At 35.1% G+C, this 14,300-nt stretch overlaps 1 protein-coding gene across 2 annotated transcripts in view; it reads left to right on the forward strand.

The window, feature by feature from the left end:
- The window catches only part of Glcci1 (glucocorticoid induced 1), a 65,592-nt gene that overhangs the window by 1,291 nt on the left and 50,001 nt on the right, over positions 1–14,300 (forward strand). The gene's annotated exons all lie outside the window — the stretch shown is intronic.

Consider the following 14,300-nt stretch of genomic DNA (forward strand, 5'->3'; position numbering starts at 1 on the left):
ACCAACCTAGAGTTACAGTTGCTGCTGCTGCTGCTGCTGCGTTGTGGAAGGAAGGAATCATTCGGAGTAGGGAAAGAAAACAACAACAAAAAACCCTGCTGGGAAGGGAAATACTACCAAGCTTCATACAATGTTTATGTGGTATGTGGGATTTTTGTTTAAGGTAGACGTTCTTAAGGTGTTTAGAGTTAGAGAAAGGGATTGCAATACGATAGATCAAAGTTTAGGTATTTTTAGCATTAATTTAGACCTGTAATTAGCATGTTCTAAAGCACTTGCTTTCAGATCCCTTGATGGTAAGCCTCTGGGTAGAATGTAGTGCAGTGGGTAAGTGCTGGTGCACTAAGAAATACATCCTGTAATCTGTATGCACCAGGAGGAATTTGCTCCCCCACTCCTCCCCCAGGTCAAGCCAGCTGCTGCAGAAACTGACATCCTCCAGCAAATCCTGAATGAATGAATGAAAACAACGTGATCGCCCTAATAATGACCACAACTGAACACACATCTTTGGCTGTATTTTATAGGAAAGTCCACCATTTTCTAACAGATTAATGCCATATGCAACTCCCTTGCACATTTTCTGGGGCTGTGTTAAATGAGAGGTAACAGAAAGAAAAGAAGGCAACAGCAGTCACATTTTTGAATGATTTAGCTTTAATAGTTCATTAATGGGAGTTTGGGGATTTTCTTTTAGGAACAATGTAAAAAAAATAAGAATTGTAGATTGTGTGCAGAGGATTTTGTGGGCAGAGTTTGAGAAGTTTTGGCAATTGCTGCAACAATATAATGGCCACCTAGTACCTCCTTTCTTTTTGTTGATAAACAGTAACATCTTAGCACAGATAATAGTACAACTTGTTTTTCTGCATCCTTCAAAATCCCTAATTGCTTAGGAATTACATGCCCTATCATGAAGTAGTTCAAATGAGATTTGTGATCAGGCTTAAATTCTACTCTTTGTTGTAGAATGGCACACCAGAGTTTAATGCAATTTTAATGCAATCATGATGAAAACACTTAGTTTTGAGCCTGTTGGTGCAGTAGACAGATTTGCAGGGTCACAGCTTGTGCTGGTAATTGAGCATTCTATGCTGTAGTTCTGTTTATAACATCAGGTGTTTTGTCAGTTTCTTGCATTGAAGTGATTTTTGAAAGCATGTTCTTGTGCTCCTAGTTTCTTGATTGTATTACTACTATGTTACTTGTCTGCATTCTGCCTTGTTCTCCTCTGCCCATATTGAAAGTACAACATAGAAGTACTATGTTCTTTCTCTTTAGCCACTTCAATCTATCCTGTGACTTAACAATTTCAATTAGTTTCTTTTGAATTCACTAAGGTTTAACATCAGTGGGTTTTAGTTTCCACTGACCAAAGCGCCTGCTGCTGCTGCTACTGCTGCTACTGCAGACACTGACATCACTCTCCTGCATGAATGAAAAACAACACCGAGCACCATTTCTTCCTCTGCTCTCCTCCTTCCTTTTTTGCACCTTTCAGGGTTGGGGGATGGCCATTATATTATGCTTTGAGAGACTACACATGAAGATTTTTAAGTAGACATTGACTCAAGGGGATATGTATTTCATGGAGATACATGTTGTTTACAAAAAGCTTTAAGAGCTATTTGGATTGTGGGTGACAAGGAAGCATTCAGAATTTTATTCATATTTTGTCTAATTATGGAAGAAAATATAGAAACTAAGTTTTCTGATTCTGTTATCACAAAGAATTGTAAGCAGAATTTTGAATCCAGTCATAAACACTCCCAGCATACATATTTATGGGGTTGAGCTAAAGTAATAGAGACTTGGTGCTTATGTCAAAAAACGGGGAGAAAACTGAATTTTGTAAATAGGAACAATCAGTTTTTTAAAATTTGTCATATTTTAAAAATCCAACAGAAAGATAGTAATTCTCTTTAGTTTTGTACCATAGCTTTAGATAATTGACTACCGTAATGAAACATGCATAAACCTGCTAATAACATCATGCTTTATTTAAAAGACATGGAAATTTACAAATTGAAAGTTGTGTTTTGTTGGTGTTCCTGGATCATTCTCTTTTTGTATTTTTTCTTTCTTGTGTATTTCAAAACTTCAAGGTTATTATTTATATTCATTTCTGAACTTCTGCTATTAACAAAATGTCATCCTTCCCCTTGTTTGATTCTGAAGGGTTTTGAAGTGGTGAATGACAAGCTACTGAATGCATCCTCTGGCTCCCTGTGATGTGTTTGTAATAGATGTAAAATCATAAAGTGTTATGCAAATAGTTATTTTTTGTGATGGTAATATATAACCTCTACCTTTGAGATAAGTAGAACAATTCAAATGAGACTAAAGCAGAGTGTTCGAGTTAAAATGAATGATCTTTGAGATAAAGTCATTAAAAATGATCTAAAGAAATATAACTTAGTTGCTTTCTGAAATCCAAGAATAAACTCATGAATTTAAACACTAAACAAATAAGATAGTAGATAACAAATAGAAATCCTTATGTCTGTAAATATCCAAATTAAAGAATAGGTTATAAAAGAGGCAATTTTTGCCAAATCTAGTAACAAAATTTCTGAAGATCGGGTAACTTATTAGTTTCTTCTATGAAAAATAGTGTGTTAATTTTTGATTCAACCTACCAGATTTTTTTTTAGGCCTCCTACTCCTAAGAAATTGACAATTCTAGAGTGAAATTTGATCATATTTTGTTTTCCTCAGGAATCTTGAAATGGTTTTGTCATATGTAAAGAAATTATGCATGTTTTAAAAGATAATTCAAAGCCAACCAGCATAGAATGTTAAGTGCAGGCATTGTATTAATGTGCATACATGTGCTTACTTGTGCTTTAAGTTTTAAGCTCTTCATTAACTTCCTCTTTTGAGTCATTTTAATGTTGTCCTTAGTTGTAAAATATGAACATTTTGCTATTTTCTCTCTGTTTAGAGATATTCTTCAATTTCCCTCTTGAAAGTTTATTATCTGGCTAATATTTCTAGAGATTGAGGTTCTCTGTACTACTCTTCCCCCATTTGAAGTTTATCTTAGAGTCATTATGGGAACTTATTTCTAAACTTTGCTGCATAGAGTGAAAAGGTATTAAGCTTTAGGCTTCCACAATAATCTTCAGATTCTGATTTTGGGGAAAGTTCTTAATCTCTTAGAGTTGAACTAAATAGTGTTAATTTATGGCTCTGATTTTTTTTCCCCTCTGTCAGTTACCTTATGGTGCATAAGGTTTCAAAATTAGTGAATGAGTGGCAAAGTTATTTAATCAGTAATTTATGTTTTAAATTTATCAATGTATGTTCAAAGATTATATTCTCCACAAATATTATTGCCATGAACATATAGAATATTAAATACTTAAGGTGTATAAAGTAGGTTAATGAGTTTTTAACTGTATATAAAGTATTATGTGTGCTTATTGAATTGAAAATTTGGTTGGAGTACATTTCACAAAAGGATAACTCACTCTGGTTTACATTTTTGAAAAGGTTAATTATGATGTATACATTGGATAAATATTGAAAGATAATGGCATTCTTTTAATTATTTTACTTGTGATAATGTGGGTTATATTTGAACCAAGGAAACAAAACTCAGCTCCATGAAACAAATTTAATTGTAAATAAAAGACAACATTCAAATTAAGTCTGAAATTCAAATAGAAATTTAAAAGCCAGTCTTACCAAACATTAATTTGCTGCTAATACTGTGTCAAGGTGCATATTACCAATGGCTCTGGGTCTTAATTTTAGTTCAGTCTTTTTCCCAGTGCTTAGACACCAAAGTTGACTTCTTTGTAGCACCTCTCCTGGATCTGTTCCTGGCACTGTTGTCATTTGTGTTCAGTATATATTACTTCTTCTCCTATAAAACGTCTAGTCTTTGACAGTCTTTTTGTTTTTTAATCCTACATATTATTTATTTAAAAAGAAGTTGAGCTGACCTAACACATGGTGTCTTAATTGGTCTGATAAAGTTAAGCTGAAGAGACAGACTACTACTCATTTACTGGGAAAGTCTGGGAAACTGATGAAATGGCTAGAGCGCCAAAGTCCCTTACCCTTTGTGTGGACCTCTAGAAATGACCAGAACATGATTAGTTTTTCTGATAATTTAGGAAAATTTGTGCTTACTCTGCAGAGTAAAATTTTGTAGATTAGTAATCTAAGAATATTATTTATGAACAAATTGTCAAAAAATACCTATCCAGAATTGTCAGTTTTATAGAAATAGGTAAGGCTGATACTTTTATCACTGTGGTTTATTTCATGTCAATATTGTTGAGGCAAATAACAGGAGGAGGCAAGTTCATGAATACTTGGTGACCTCCTTTGTATTGTCCTGTCTAGTTGGTGTAGATAGAAAGGAAGAAAACATTTGAGGGTGACTATTTGCCAAGCTATGTATACTTAGAAATTCAGCAAGAAAATGGGTGCAGAATTCTGTTCTTTTAGTTCTAGATTCTGTGTTGATTCCACAGTTGATGAGTTGCTGAGATTTTTAGGTAAAGAGTGACAAACGGGTTTTCTTTTGTGTTTCCATGGCACTATTCTGTTGTTCTTGGACATGCTCTGATACTTTGAGGGTGTCTAAAAATGTTAGAACAGTTAGCTGAATGTAACTAAAATGGAATATGAAAGAATGGCCATTTTCTCTTCGTGCTTCTTACAGGGGAGGGAGGCACTCACTCATGCACATGGAGGAAATAGAGATGGACTTGCACCTTGTTCCTGGGCCAGGGGAGCTCAGGGTTATGAACATCATTGTGTCCGGTCTTATTTACATCTAACTAGCTGTTTCTTAAATCACATCACACTTAAGAATTAGTTATATATGGTGGGAAACTAACTTGACTAATGCCTAAAGAATTACTAAGCAAGTACTAGTCTCAAGTAATTGTCTCAGTAGCTGGCAGTAGCTTTAGTTAGCTTTCCTGAAAGCCAACAGCCAAGCTTGCAGTGTGAGTTTGAACTCCACATATATAATTTAACGGAGTGCCACCATGTTATACCTTAATTATTACTTGACAAAATTAAGAATGAGTTGAAGAAGCTAGTGAAACCCATAGTAGTGTGGCAAGGTTTAATAGTGTTTAAGATTGTCTGCCAAGTTATTGCAATGAAGTAATTCAGCACTCATCTGGCAGTTTTTCTAAACAAAAAAACTAAAGCACTGCTACTTGCTGCCTAGTATTTCTGAAGGTCAAAGGTACCCATAAACTACTAATAGTAATAAATATTGTCTTATTTATCCAGTATGGTTATGGGAAAACTTTTTGAAGAGTTCATTAGCTGATTTTTATCTTTTCCATTATTAGAAAATTCTTAAGTTAATATACTTCTTAAGGTAATATTTAATGGCAGGGTCACCTGGTATAGTTTAGGATAGCACAAGCTAGCTATCTTTCTGCCTCAAGTTCCTGAGTTCTTGGATTACAGGCATGTTGTATAATACCCAGTCTCTGATCTTCCTTAATAATCTTTAGTATCCATTTATAGTTGCACATTTAAAAAGCATTCTTTCAAATGTCAGAACAATGGAGTGGTCCAGGAAGTTATTATAAAGTTATTACTCTGTTATATATTTTCTCTTCATTTTTGAAACCGAGAGTAGTTTCATTCCATGGCTTCTGTAATATGTCTGGATCTACTACATTCACTGCATATACATAATGTTCCCCTGTAGTTTGACTTAGGGTGATGTCACTGGCCTTTGTGCACTCTGAACACACACATACTTTTCTTGTAGAAGTCTAAATTGTTGTTGAATGTCGTTTCTTGTATAGTATTGTAGAAGGTGTAGCAATAGTTAGTGATGCCTTTTGAAACCATTGAAATGAATTTGACTTGACTTTCACTAAAATACCTGCTATTACTGATTTGATGGAAAGTAGTAGCCATTCCTATATTAGCTTTTATGTGCTGTTTTTGTGGAGTGCTCAATGACTTATTTGTTTTTCTTATACTCAGAATTTACTTATTTTTATTTTTATTCACTTGTAGTTTTTATTTTAAAGTAATAGCATAATAGCCCTTTCGGTTACTCTTATGTTTGTCTTTAGGATGGTTGCTGTGTTTTTTCACTTCACACAAACCATGCGCTCAAAAAGTTAACATATTTATACAGGTAACTACTATTTAAGGGTTAAATTTTACACCTAACCTATAGAAGAACAAACAGATGCTTGATAAATCATATTTTTGTGTCAGTCTTTTCTAATGTTGCAAATAGAATATTGAAGAAAAGTATATGGCCCCTGAATATAACCACGTGGTTATATTCAGCCTCATATGAAATTTTAAGTGGAAATTTGGGAAATAGGAAGAAATAGAAAATGATGAAGTAAATTACTGTTGTTTTATATTCATTAAAAATACTATATTTTTGAAGTTTCTCAATATGGAAAAAAAACAGTCAACACACAGTGGAGTTGATAAATCTTTGTATATCTGATTCCCATTATTAGTCCATTGTTGCATGTAGCTTTTTGCTACCCACCTATGCTCCAGGAATGGGACATACTACCAGCCCCCTCCCAGCTTCCCTTGATCCACACATAAAAGACACACACACACAGTTGTTCATTTTCAACTTGCCTTCTTGGAACACTTGCTGGGCGCTAACTATCTCCTGCCTGAAAAATGTGCCCTTATCATTATTCCTCCTACCTGCCCTAATTTTAGTTGTTGAGTTGAATCTAGTCCCTGCTAAACATCTCTGACCACCCACCTATAGGAGCAGCCACAGCCCACTGCCCCACTGCTCCTCCTGAGACCTCCCATGGCCTCCTGGTTTTCTCTCTCCAAAGCATGGCAAACTCTGTCTCTCCTTCCTTCGTCTTCCTACTTGCTTCCAGGGACCTGGAAGGCCCACCTGTACCTTCCACCCACCAATTGGCCCATGGCTTTCTTTACTGACATGTCGATCAAGAACCAATTGGGGAACAGGACTTTAGCATCATAATCGCTCCTGCAGTCCATAATTAACGTAGCTGTTTGCAAGTCCTTGACAGTGAAGCTGTAGTTTGGTTCATTTCTCTTAAAAGTGTCTCACTGTTTCTGTAACTCTGTATAGAAGGTAATTTTAGTGGATGTGTCTGCTTTACCTAATATACCTGTTTCTGAAATGTAAACAAACATTTTTCTCATAATATTTTAACCTGTGTATAAATTATCCTTTTTTGTTTTGTTTTTGTTTCCCTTCCTTCAACCTCTTTCATATATCCCCACCTCTACACCATCTCAAATTCATGACTTATTTTCCTTTCTATTAGTGTTACACTCTACCATTTGTTTATATATAAAACTACATAAATACAACCTGCCAAGTACACTTAGTATTGCTTGTATGTGTATTAATGCTTGTTATTGGATAGCCAATTAGGGTGCTCATCCCTGGGGAAGACCAATTCTCCCTCTTTGAGCAGCCATTTGGAATTCTGTCAAGTGGATTTTGACCTAATGAGATTCCATGGAATAAGAATCTAAATTTATTATATTTCCAGTAATTTAACACAATCATGCCCAAAATTCAGTGCTTCTTTAAGTTAGAAATGTAATTGTACTGTCTCTAAGACCTAGGTAAGGAGAATGTAAGTTATATATTAATTTGTGTTTACTATGATGAAAAACTTAAAACTGCCAGGCAGCTTTTCAGGTGGTTATTTGCTTTACTGATTCTTTAAATTAATGTACAAGTAAATTGATTTAATCTATCAAAATGTTATTTGCACAAACTGTTTAAGAAGTCAGTTACACAAGGTTAAGGCTCATCTGAGGTTGTTAAAACATATTAATGAGTAGTATAATTTCACTTTGCTGAATAAATGTTCTGACATTTAGAAAAATTAGCTAATACCCTAAGAAGCTGATCTAAATGAATACGAATATATCATTTCCATTACCTCCCCAGTCTGAGTTTGAAAGTTCTTAGAAATTTGGAATTCAAATAACTCCTAAAAAGGAAAGAATTCCTGTACTAATTATTTTCCCTCTCCTCTGCTCTCCTGTGAAAAGATGTGTTTATTTTACATAAATATTCCAAGGTCTCTTCTGTAATTGTGTCCTTACCAGACAAACAAAAAGTAAAGAGGCATTACTCCATGTACTACTCCATAATAATAGTGCTGTTCCTAAGCAGCCTCAGGAGGTAGTCTTCCTTCTTAAGGAGGTAGTCCTCTTTCCTCAGGAGGTAGTCCTCCTTCCTGGGGAAGAGCTTTTGGAAACCCCTGTATTCTTATTACTGTCAGAAGACAAAACAATGAGTAAACATCATTAGACTAGTCATTTATTTGTAGGAATGGAATCTTTTGTTTATAATTAAATATCCCCAGAGGGTGTTGTTTTGTTTTTTGTTTGTTGGCTTTTCCTTTTAACATGAAGCTTTCCAGGTTGTGAGGAGGGAAGGGGAAGGAAGGGAAGAGGAGAATGAGAATGCACATATGTGCCAGGGTGCTTTGAAGAGCACATTCCTTTCTCAGTCACCAGATGAGAAGTTCCTGATGCTCTCTCTACATATTACAGAAGTTCATGGTAGTACTTTTTGTAGTACTTCAATTTTAGTGTAGTGAATGGTAGTGACTCAAATTTTGCCCACTCACATAAGATAAAGTCAGTGGAGACCCAAGCAGGTTCAGTTTTGAAGTTCTGTTAATATGAGATAATTTACTACTTATGTCATTACAGTTATCTTTCTTTCCTGGAGGAATAGTTTTAAGTGTTGAACTTGTGTACTAAACTGCTTCCTTTAAGAATAGATTTGTTGTGTTGGGGTTTGGAGAAAAATTATTTAGTGTCAACATGTTATGTGAATTGTTAAATATAACTTGAAGTCATGGTTGTATCCATTATATTATTTTAAACAATTTGTTAATTTTTTAAACAAATGGATGGGTGGATGGGTGTGTTGCCCTGCATGTATATCTCTGCCCCACATGTGTACCTAGAACCCATGGAGGCCAGAAGAGGGTGTCAGATCCCCTGGGACTGGAGTTAGCAGACAGTTCTAAGTTGTCATGTGGGTGCTGGGAATCAAACGCAGCTGTTCTTAACCACTGAGCCATCTTTCCAACCTACTTAGTCTTAGCAAATCCATCTTACTTTTCTCTTATAGGCTTCATAATTTGTGAGTGCTACATTCAAAATCGAAACAAGCTTTGAAAAGTCTACTAAACTAGGCATGGCCATGTGGCCTGCAATAATAGAATTCCAGAGACAGAGGCAGGAAAATAGTGATCTTGAAGCTATTCTGAGCAAAAGACCGTCTGAATTTAAAAGAAAAAGTATAGGGGTTTGAGAAATAACTCAGAAGTTAAGTGCCTGCTGCTCTTGCAGTAAATTGGAGTTCCATGCCTAGCATCCGGGTTTGGGGGCTCACAACTGTAACTCCAGTTTCAGGTATCCTGACACCTTCTTCTGGCCTCTGTAGGCACCTATAAGTAGATAGGCACACCTACACACACATAAAAACGTGTGGCGTTTCTGTGGAGTAGAGTGATTACTCTCACAGGTAAAACGTATTAAAGATTAAAACTGACCTCCCTATATTCTAGAAACTTAAAATCTAAGTATTTTTAAACATAACTATCTTTGGGAAGTTTTAGTACCTTTTTTCTTGGACCTATGTTTTCACAGAGTAGAGTACACTACACTTTTCTAGTGTGGAAATTAATTGTTCAGAATACATGCTTTGAAAAGGTGGACTAGAATTGTTTTATGATAATAAGAGAATAAAATAATTGAATAAATATTTGACTGTATAGTTTCAAGTTTGATCATGATTTAATGATTCATTTGTACAGAAATATAATTTAGAACAGTTATCAAGAACAGAATATTGAATGATTCAAGTTTAAAGTCAAGGACTTGATATGGAAATGGTTTCTTTGTTGCCACTGTGGAACACAGTCATGGTAAACTTAGAATACTGGATAATGATGGTGATGATTTGTTTTGCATCAGCATAAAGCTTGACTTTAAACTCATTTCCCCACTCTGAACATACATTGTTCTGTCTCCGAATTCTTACAATATATTGGTTTCTTTACACTCTCCCCAGGTCCTGTCTGTCTCCTGTTGGACGATAGACTGTTTAGTACTCTTAAGAATTGATACCACTTAGGTCTTTCCCTGCCAGTAGACTTTTATTTTGCTATTTTTCCACAATTAAGAGTAATCTACCTTTAGAAGAAGAAACAAAAGTGATTTTTATAAAAGATTTCTTTTGGTTTCTTAAGTTAAGGTTAATAAGAAATAAAATCTACCTTGTTTAGCTTGACGTAAAAGGTTCACTCTTGACACATCCATTTTATGCCTGTGTTCCTGCTTGATTAAACTTGCTGTTTTAAAGAAAATGTTGTTTTGGTTTATTAAGTAAATGTTCTTGAGTTACTGTTGCTTTGAATTCATGGTCTCTGTTAGGAATGTCTCTTTCTCTAACATACATGCCTTTTTGCTGAAAACTCCTGAAATCTTTGCAAGTAGCCTTCAAATATCGCAGCTTTTTCAGGTGGAGGTAATTGTTATTTCTTGATATTTTTTTGAAGCACTAACTACTGTCTTTTTGTTTTGTTGTAGCTATTTAAGCACTTGTAGTCTACACCGAGTGTCATTTTCTTGAGAGTAGTCACTTTTGGATGTCTCTACCCACCAAATATCTTCCTCTATTCAAATGTTTATCAGTTTGTTTGAAATTAGTAACTAAAGATTCTTCTGACTTGACAGTTACTGAAAAGTCTCTGAAAAGACATTGAGGCTTGTTATATTATTCCCTTGTGCTACATAGATAAGAACAAACTACTACGGGAATGAATGTTCTTTTAAAAGTAGAAGAGAATGATGAATATAGTCCTTTTTGGAAAGAAAGTTCTGATCTTTCAGTAACATCGATGATATTTGAAAATACATCTAGTCTTTAGAAGTCTTCCAATTTTGTAACCTAGAATCTCTTGCTTACCAAGAGGTTTTGGTTTATCAAAGATGTTCTGTAAGACCAGTGAGGTGGCTCAGCAGGCAAAGATGTCTGATCTGAGTTCTGTCCCCTGGACCCTCGGAATGGGTTAATGTACTCCGGAAAGTTGTCCTCTAACCTGCAACATATGATGCAAATATGCACATATGCACAATAAATTAAAATGTAGTTTAAAAGTGTGTTTGATAAATTGCTGTTAAACTTAGAATATTTAGCTTCAGTATTGTTTAATGTTGCTTAGCAAGGTATTCTTTCCTATTAGATGTGGCATGTATACATCTGTAGTTATAATCTGGCTGACATGACATTGCTTATATCTCATAGCTCTGATAAACCTGTAGAACTTTTCGGTAAGTGCACTATTCTCCAAACCCGTGTAAGGGGATCACATTGAGGAATTACACATGTATCCTAGCACTTTTTTTAAAAAAATCTTTTTGGGAGAACATTTTACTTACAGTATTTTCAGTGAAAGTGTATCTTTTGTAGGGATGAATAAGACTTTTGGAAATAACCAAGAAAAAAAGAAGGCAGGAAGGAAGGAAGGAAGGAAGGAAGGAAGGAAGGAAGGAAGGAAGGAAGAAAGAAACTAACTTACTAAGAACATAGTGTTGACTAATTTAGGTTATCCTGTTTGCAATGACAGATTATGATGATAGCCCAGTGAGACTGACTTTGAACTTGATTTGAACTGTTCCTAGGGATATTTCAGACCTTTCTGTTGAAAAGATTTATGTCTTGCCGGGCGGTGGTGGCGCACACCTTTAATCCCAGCACTTGGGAGGCAGAGGCAGGCGGATTTCTGAGTTCAAGAGTTCGAGGCTAGCCTGGTCTACAGAGTGAGTTCCAGGACAGCCAGGGCTACACAGAGAAACCCTGTCTCGAAAAAGAAAAAAAAAATTATGTCTTTTTGTGAAATTCTCTTTTATTTCCTACTATAAGTCTACTTGTAGAGTATACTTTGTAGCCTTGCTCCTTACAGCTAAACATTTAAAATGGCATATGATGCTTTTATTCTGTTCAGTGTTAGTTTGATCGTCCTTATTCTTGATCTTCCCTTCTTTGCCAGCTGAAATAGGTTCCTGCAGAAGACTGAGGAGGTCTAGAAGAATAGTGATTAAAAGATGAAGGAAGTCTGAGTCACTGAATGATGGTACTGAGGGTCACCTGTCAGCCAGGAAGATACACATTAGGCTGTTAGTATGATAACCCACTCAGCTTTTCAAATAGTAGCAGTTAGCATTAACCAACATTACTTTAGAGCTTAAAGAAAGGTGGTTAACCAGCAATTGTCTTTGAAGTTATTTTGATAGTATTCCTAGGGAGACCCACTCTTTCTTGTCTGGTTTGTTAAATAGACATATAAAGTGTCAGTGCTTTAAGACAGACCATCAAGTTGATCGTGTGACTGTGTTGGAATATATTTATTTGGAAGTAATTAGATATCTTCAACTAAAGCACCTATAGCTAGTCTCTGATTAAAATATTAAAACATAATCTTTAAAAATATGTAGAGATAATCTTAATAGCTGCCTCATAGAAATAAGACCAGTCTACCAGAGTACCTGGGAAGCTCAAGGATCTTACTGTGTTTGCCAAATGGTTTTACATTTTGTTCAGTTCTTATCCCATCTCAGCAGTGCATTGAAAGGATTAAGATAAATAGGTGGGGAAGGAGAGGAGAGAGAGGGAAAAAATAGTTGAGTCATCTTTTTTGTATAATTAGGTTGGTGTGGTTTCATTTTCCTCCCACATTGAGATGAGTACATCTGGAGGTGGTGCTCACGTTTGTATTCCAATTGTCCCAGCTCTAATGTTTATTTTTAATGACAAGTTGTTTCCCAAACTAAAATCTTGATTATTTCACTCATGTTGTGGGGCACTGGAATTGAATAAGGTTATCCCATTATTTAAGCTAAAATTTTAAACTTATATGTCAATAAACACTGGAACCTCCACTTCTGTCTACTGGGGATTGCCAATTTTGACTTAAGAACTGTTTAATCAGTTATTGTCATAAACTTACTGACTAAGATGAAATGACCAGTTTTATGATTAGAGAATAAAAGATGATGCTATTCTAAAATATTTGTAGCAGTGGATTTATTTTATTTTCAAGTTGTTCCTCAAAATCTTTTATGTATAATATTGGTAGAATTGTTGGCATTGAAGGTGTTCTGTGTATGCAAACACAAATTTGTGTTTTATCTGCTCTTTAAACAACAAACTACTACTACAACAAAACCTTCCTGGCCTTGAAAGTGTCATTTTTTTTTCTTCAGGATGTTTTCTTCTGTTTTTTTTTTTTTCCTATTCCAGCTTTAATGAAGGACTTGATTTTGGATAAACTGTTTCATAGTTACGTATTTGGTTTTTTAGTGTCAATATTTGTGAAAATAAATGCTAGAATAAATATTTGTTCCTCTCTATTTCTGGAGACTTCATTCTTTTGAACCTATTTACTCTGGAGAAGTGTGGTTGTGTATTTCCAGTCAATGGTATGTTCCCTTTGTTGGGCCTAAGGATATTATTGTGGGAACTACACCTTGTAGGGTAGATTTAATTTGCTATGCTGTTTTATGTTGAGAAAATTGATAGATTTGCACATATTTTAGTGCAGATTTCTATTTATAATCTTGGTATCAGTAGGTTAACCTAAAGGGCAGTCATACATCCATAAGGTTTTAAGCAGTCATTCTTTTCCTAAACCTCTCTTGCTTCATCTCATCTATGGTTTACTGCGTATTTAACATGCCCACTCAATTATTAGGCTGTTATTGGCCCACTAACCTGTAGATATTATAGGAGCTAAGTATTTTAAGTAGTTGAACCTTTTCATTCATTTTTATTTAAACAAGAACATTTTTACTGGTTTAGACAGAGTGATGTTTTCAACAATATATTAAATCATTTTGTTGCTGCTCAAATAGGAAAGAAAGCTTTTTTTTTTTTTCAGAGTGGTGTTTTTTATATTGTTTTAGAAGTCAAAGAAACCATAGGAATGCAGATATGTACATATCTCATTTTTAAATTTTTCATGTTTTATCTGTTCATATTGTACTTTAAAGTTGACACAATTTAATTTTTCTTTTGTAGAGTTTCCATAATATTAATAGAGATAGTTAATTTTTTCCTTGCCTTAAGAATGTTCAGGTACAGATGAGATGGCTCAGTGGCTAAAGCTGTCAAGCCTGAAACCTGACTTCAGCCCCTGAGCCCATATGGTGGGAGGGGGAACCAAGTCCTGCAAGCTTTTCTCTGGCCTCTGTACGTGCGCGCACACACACACACACACACACACACACACACACACACACACACACAA

The sequence above is a fragment of the Grammomys surdaster genome, unplaced genomic scaffold (assembly GCF_004785775.1).
Source record: "Grammomys surdaster isolate TR1022 unplaced genomic scaffold, NIH_TR_1.0 126091, whole genome shotgun sequence".
Lineage (NCBI taxonomy): Eukaryota > Metazoa > Chordata > Mammalia > Rodentia > Muridae > Grammomys > Grammomys surdaster.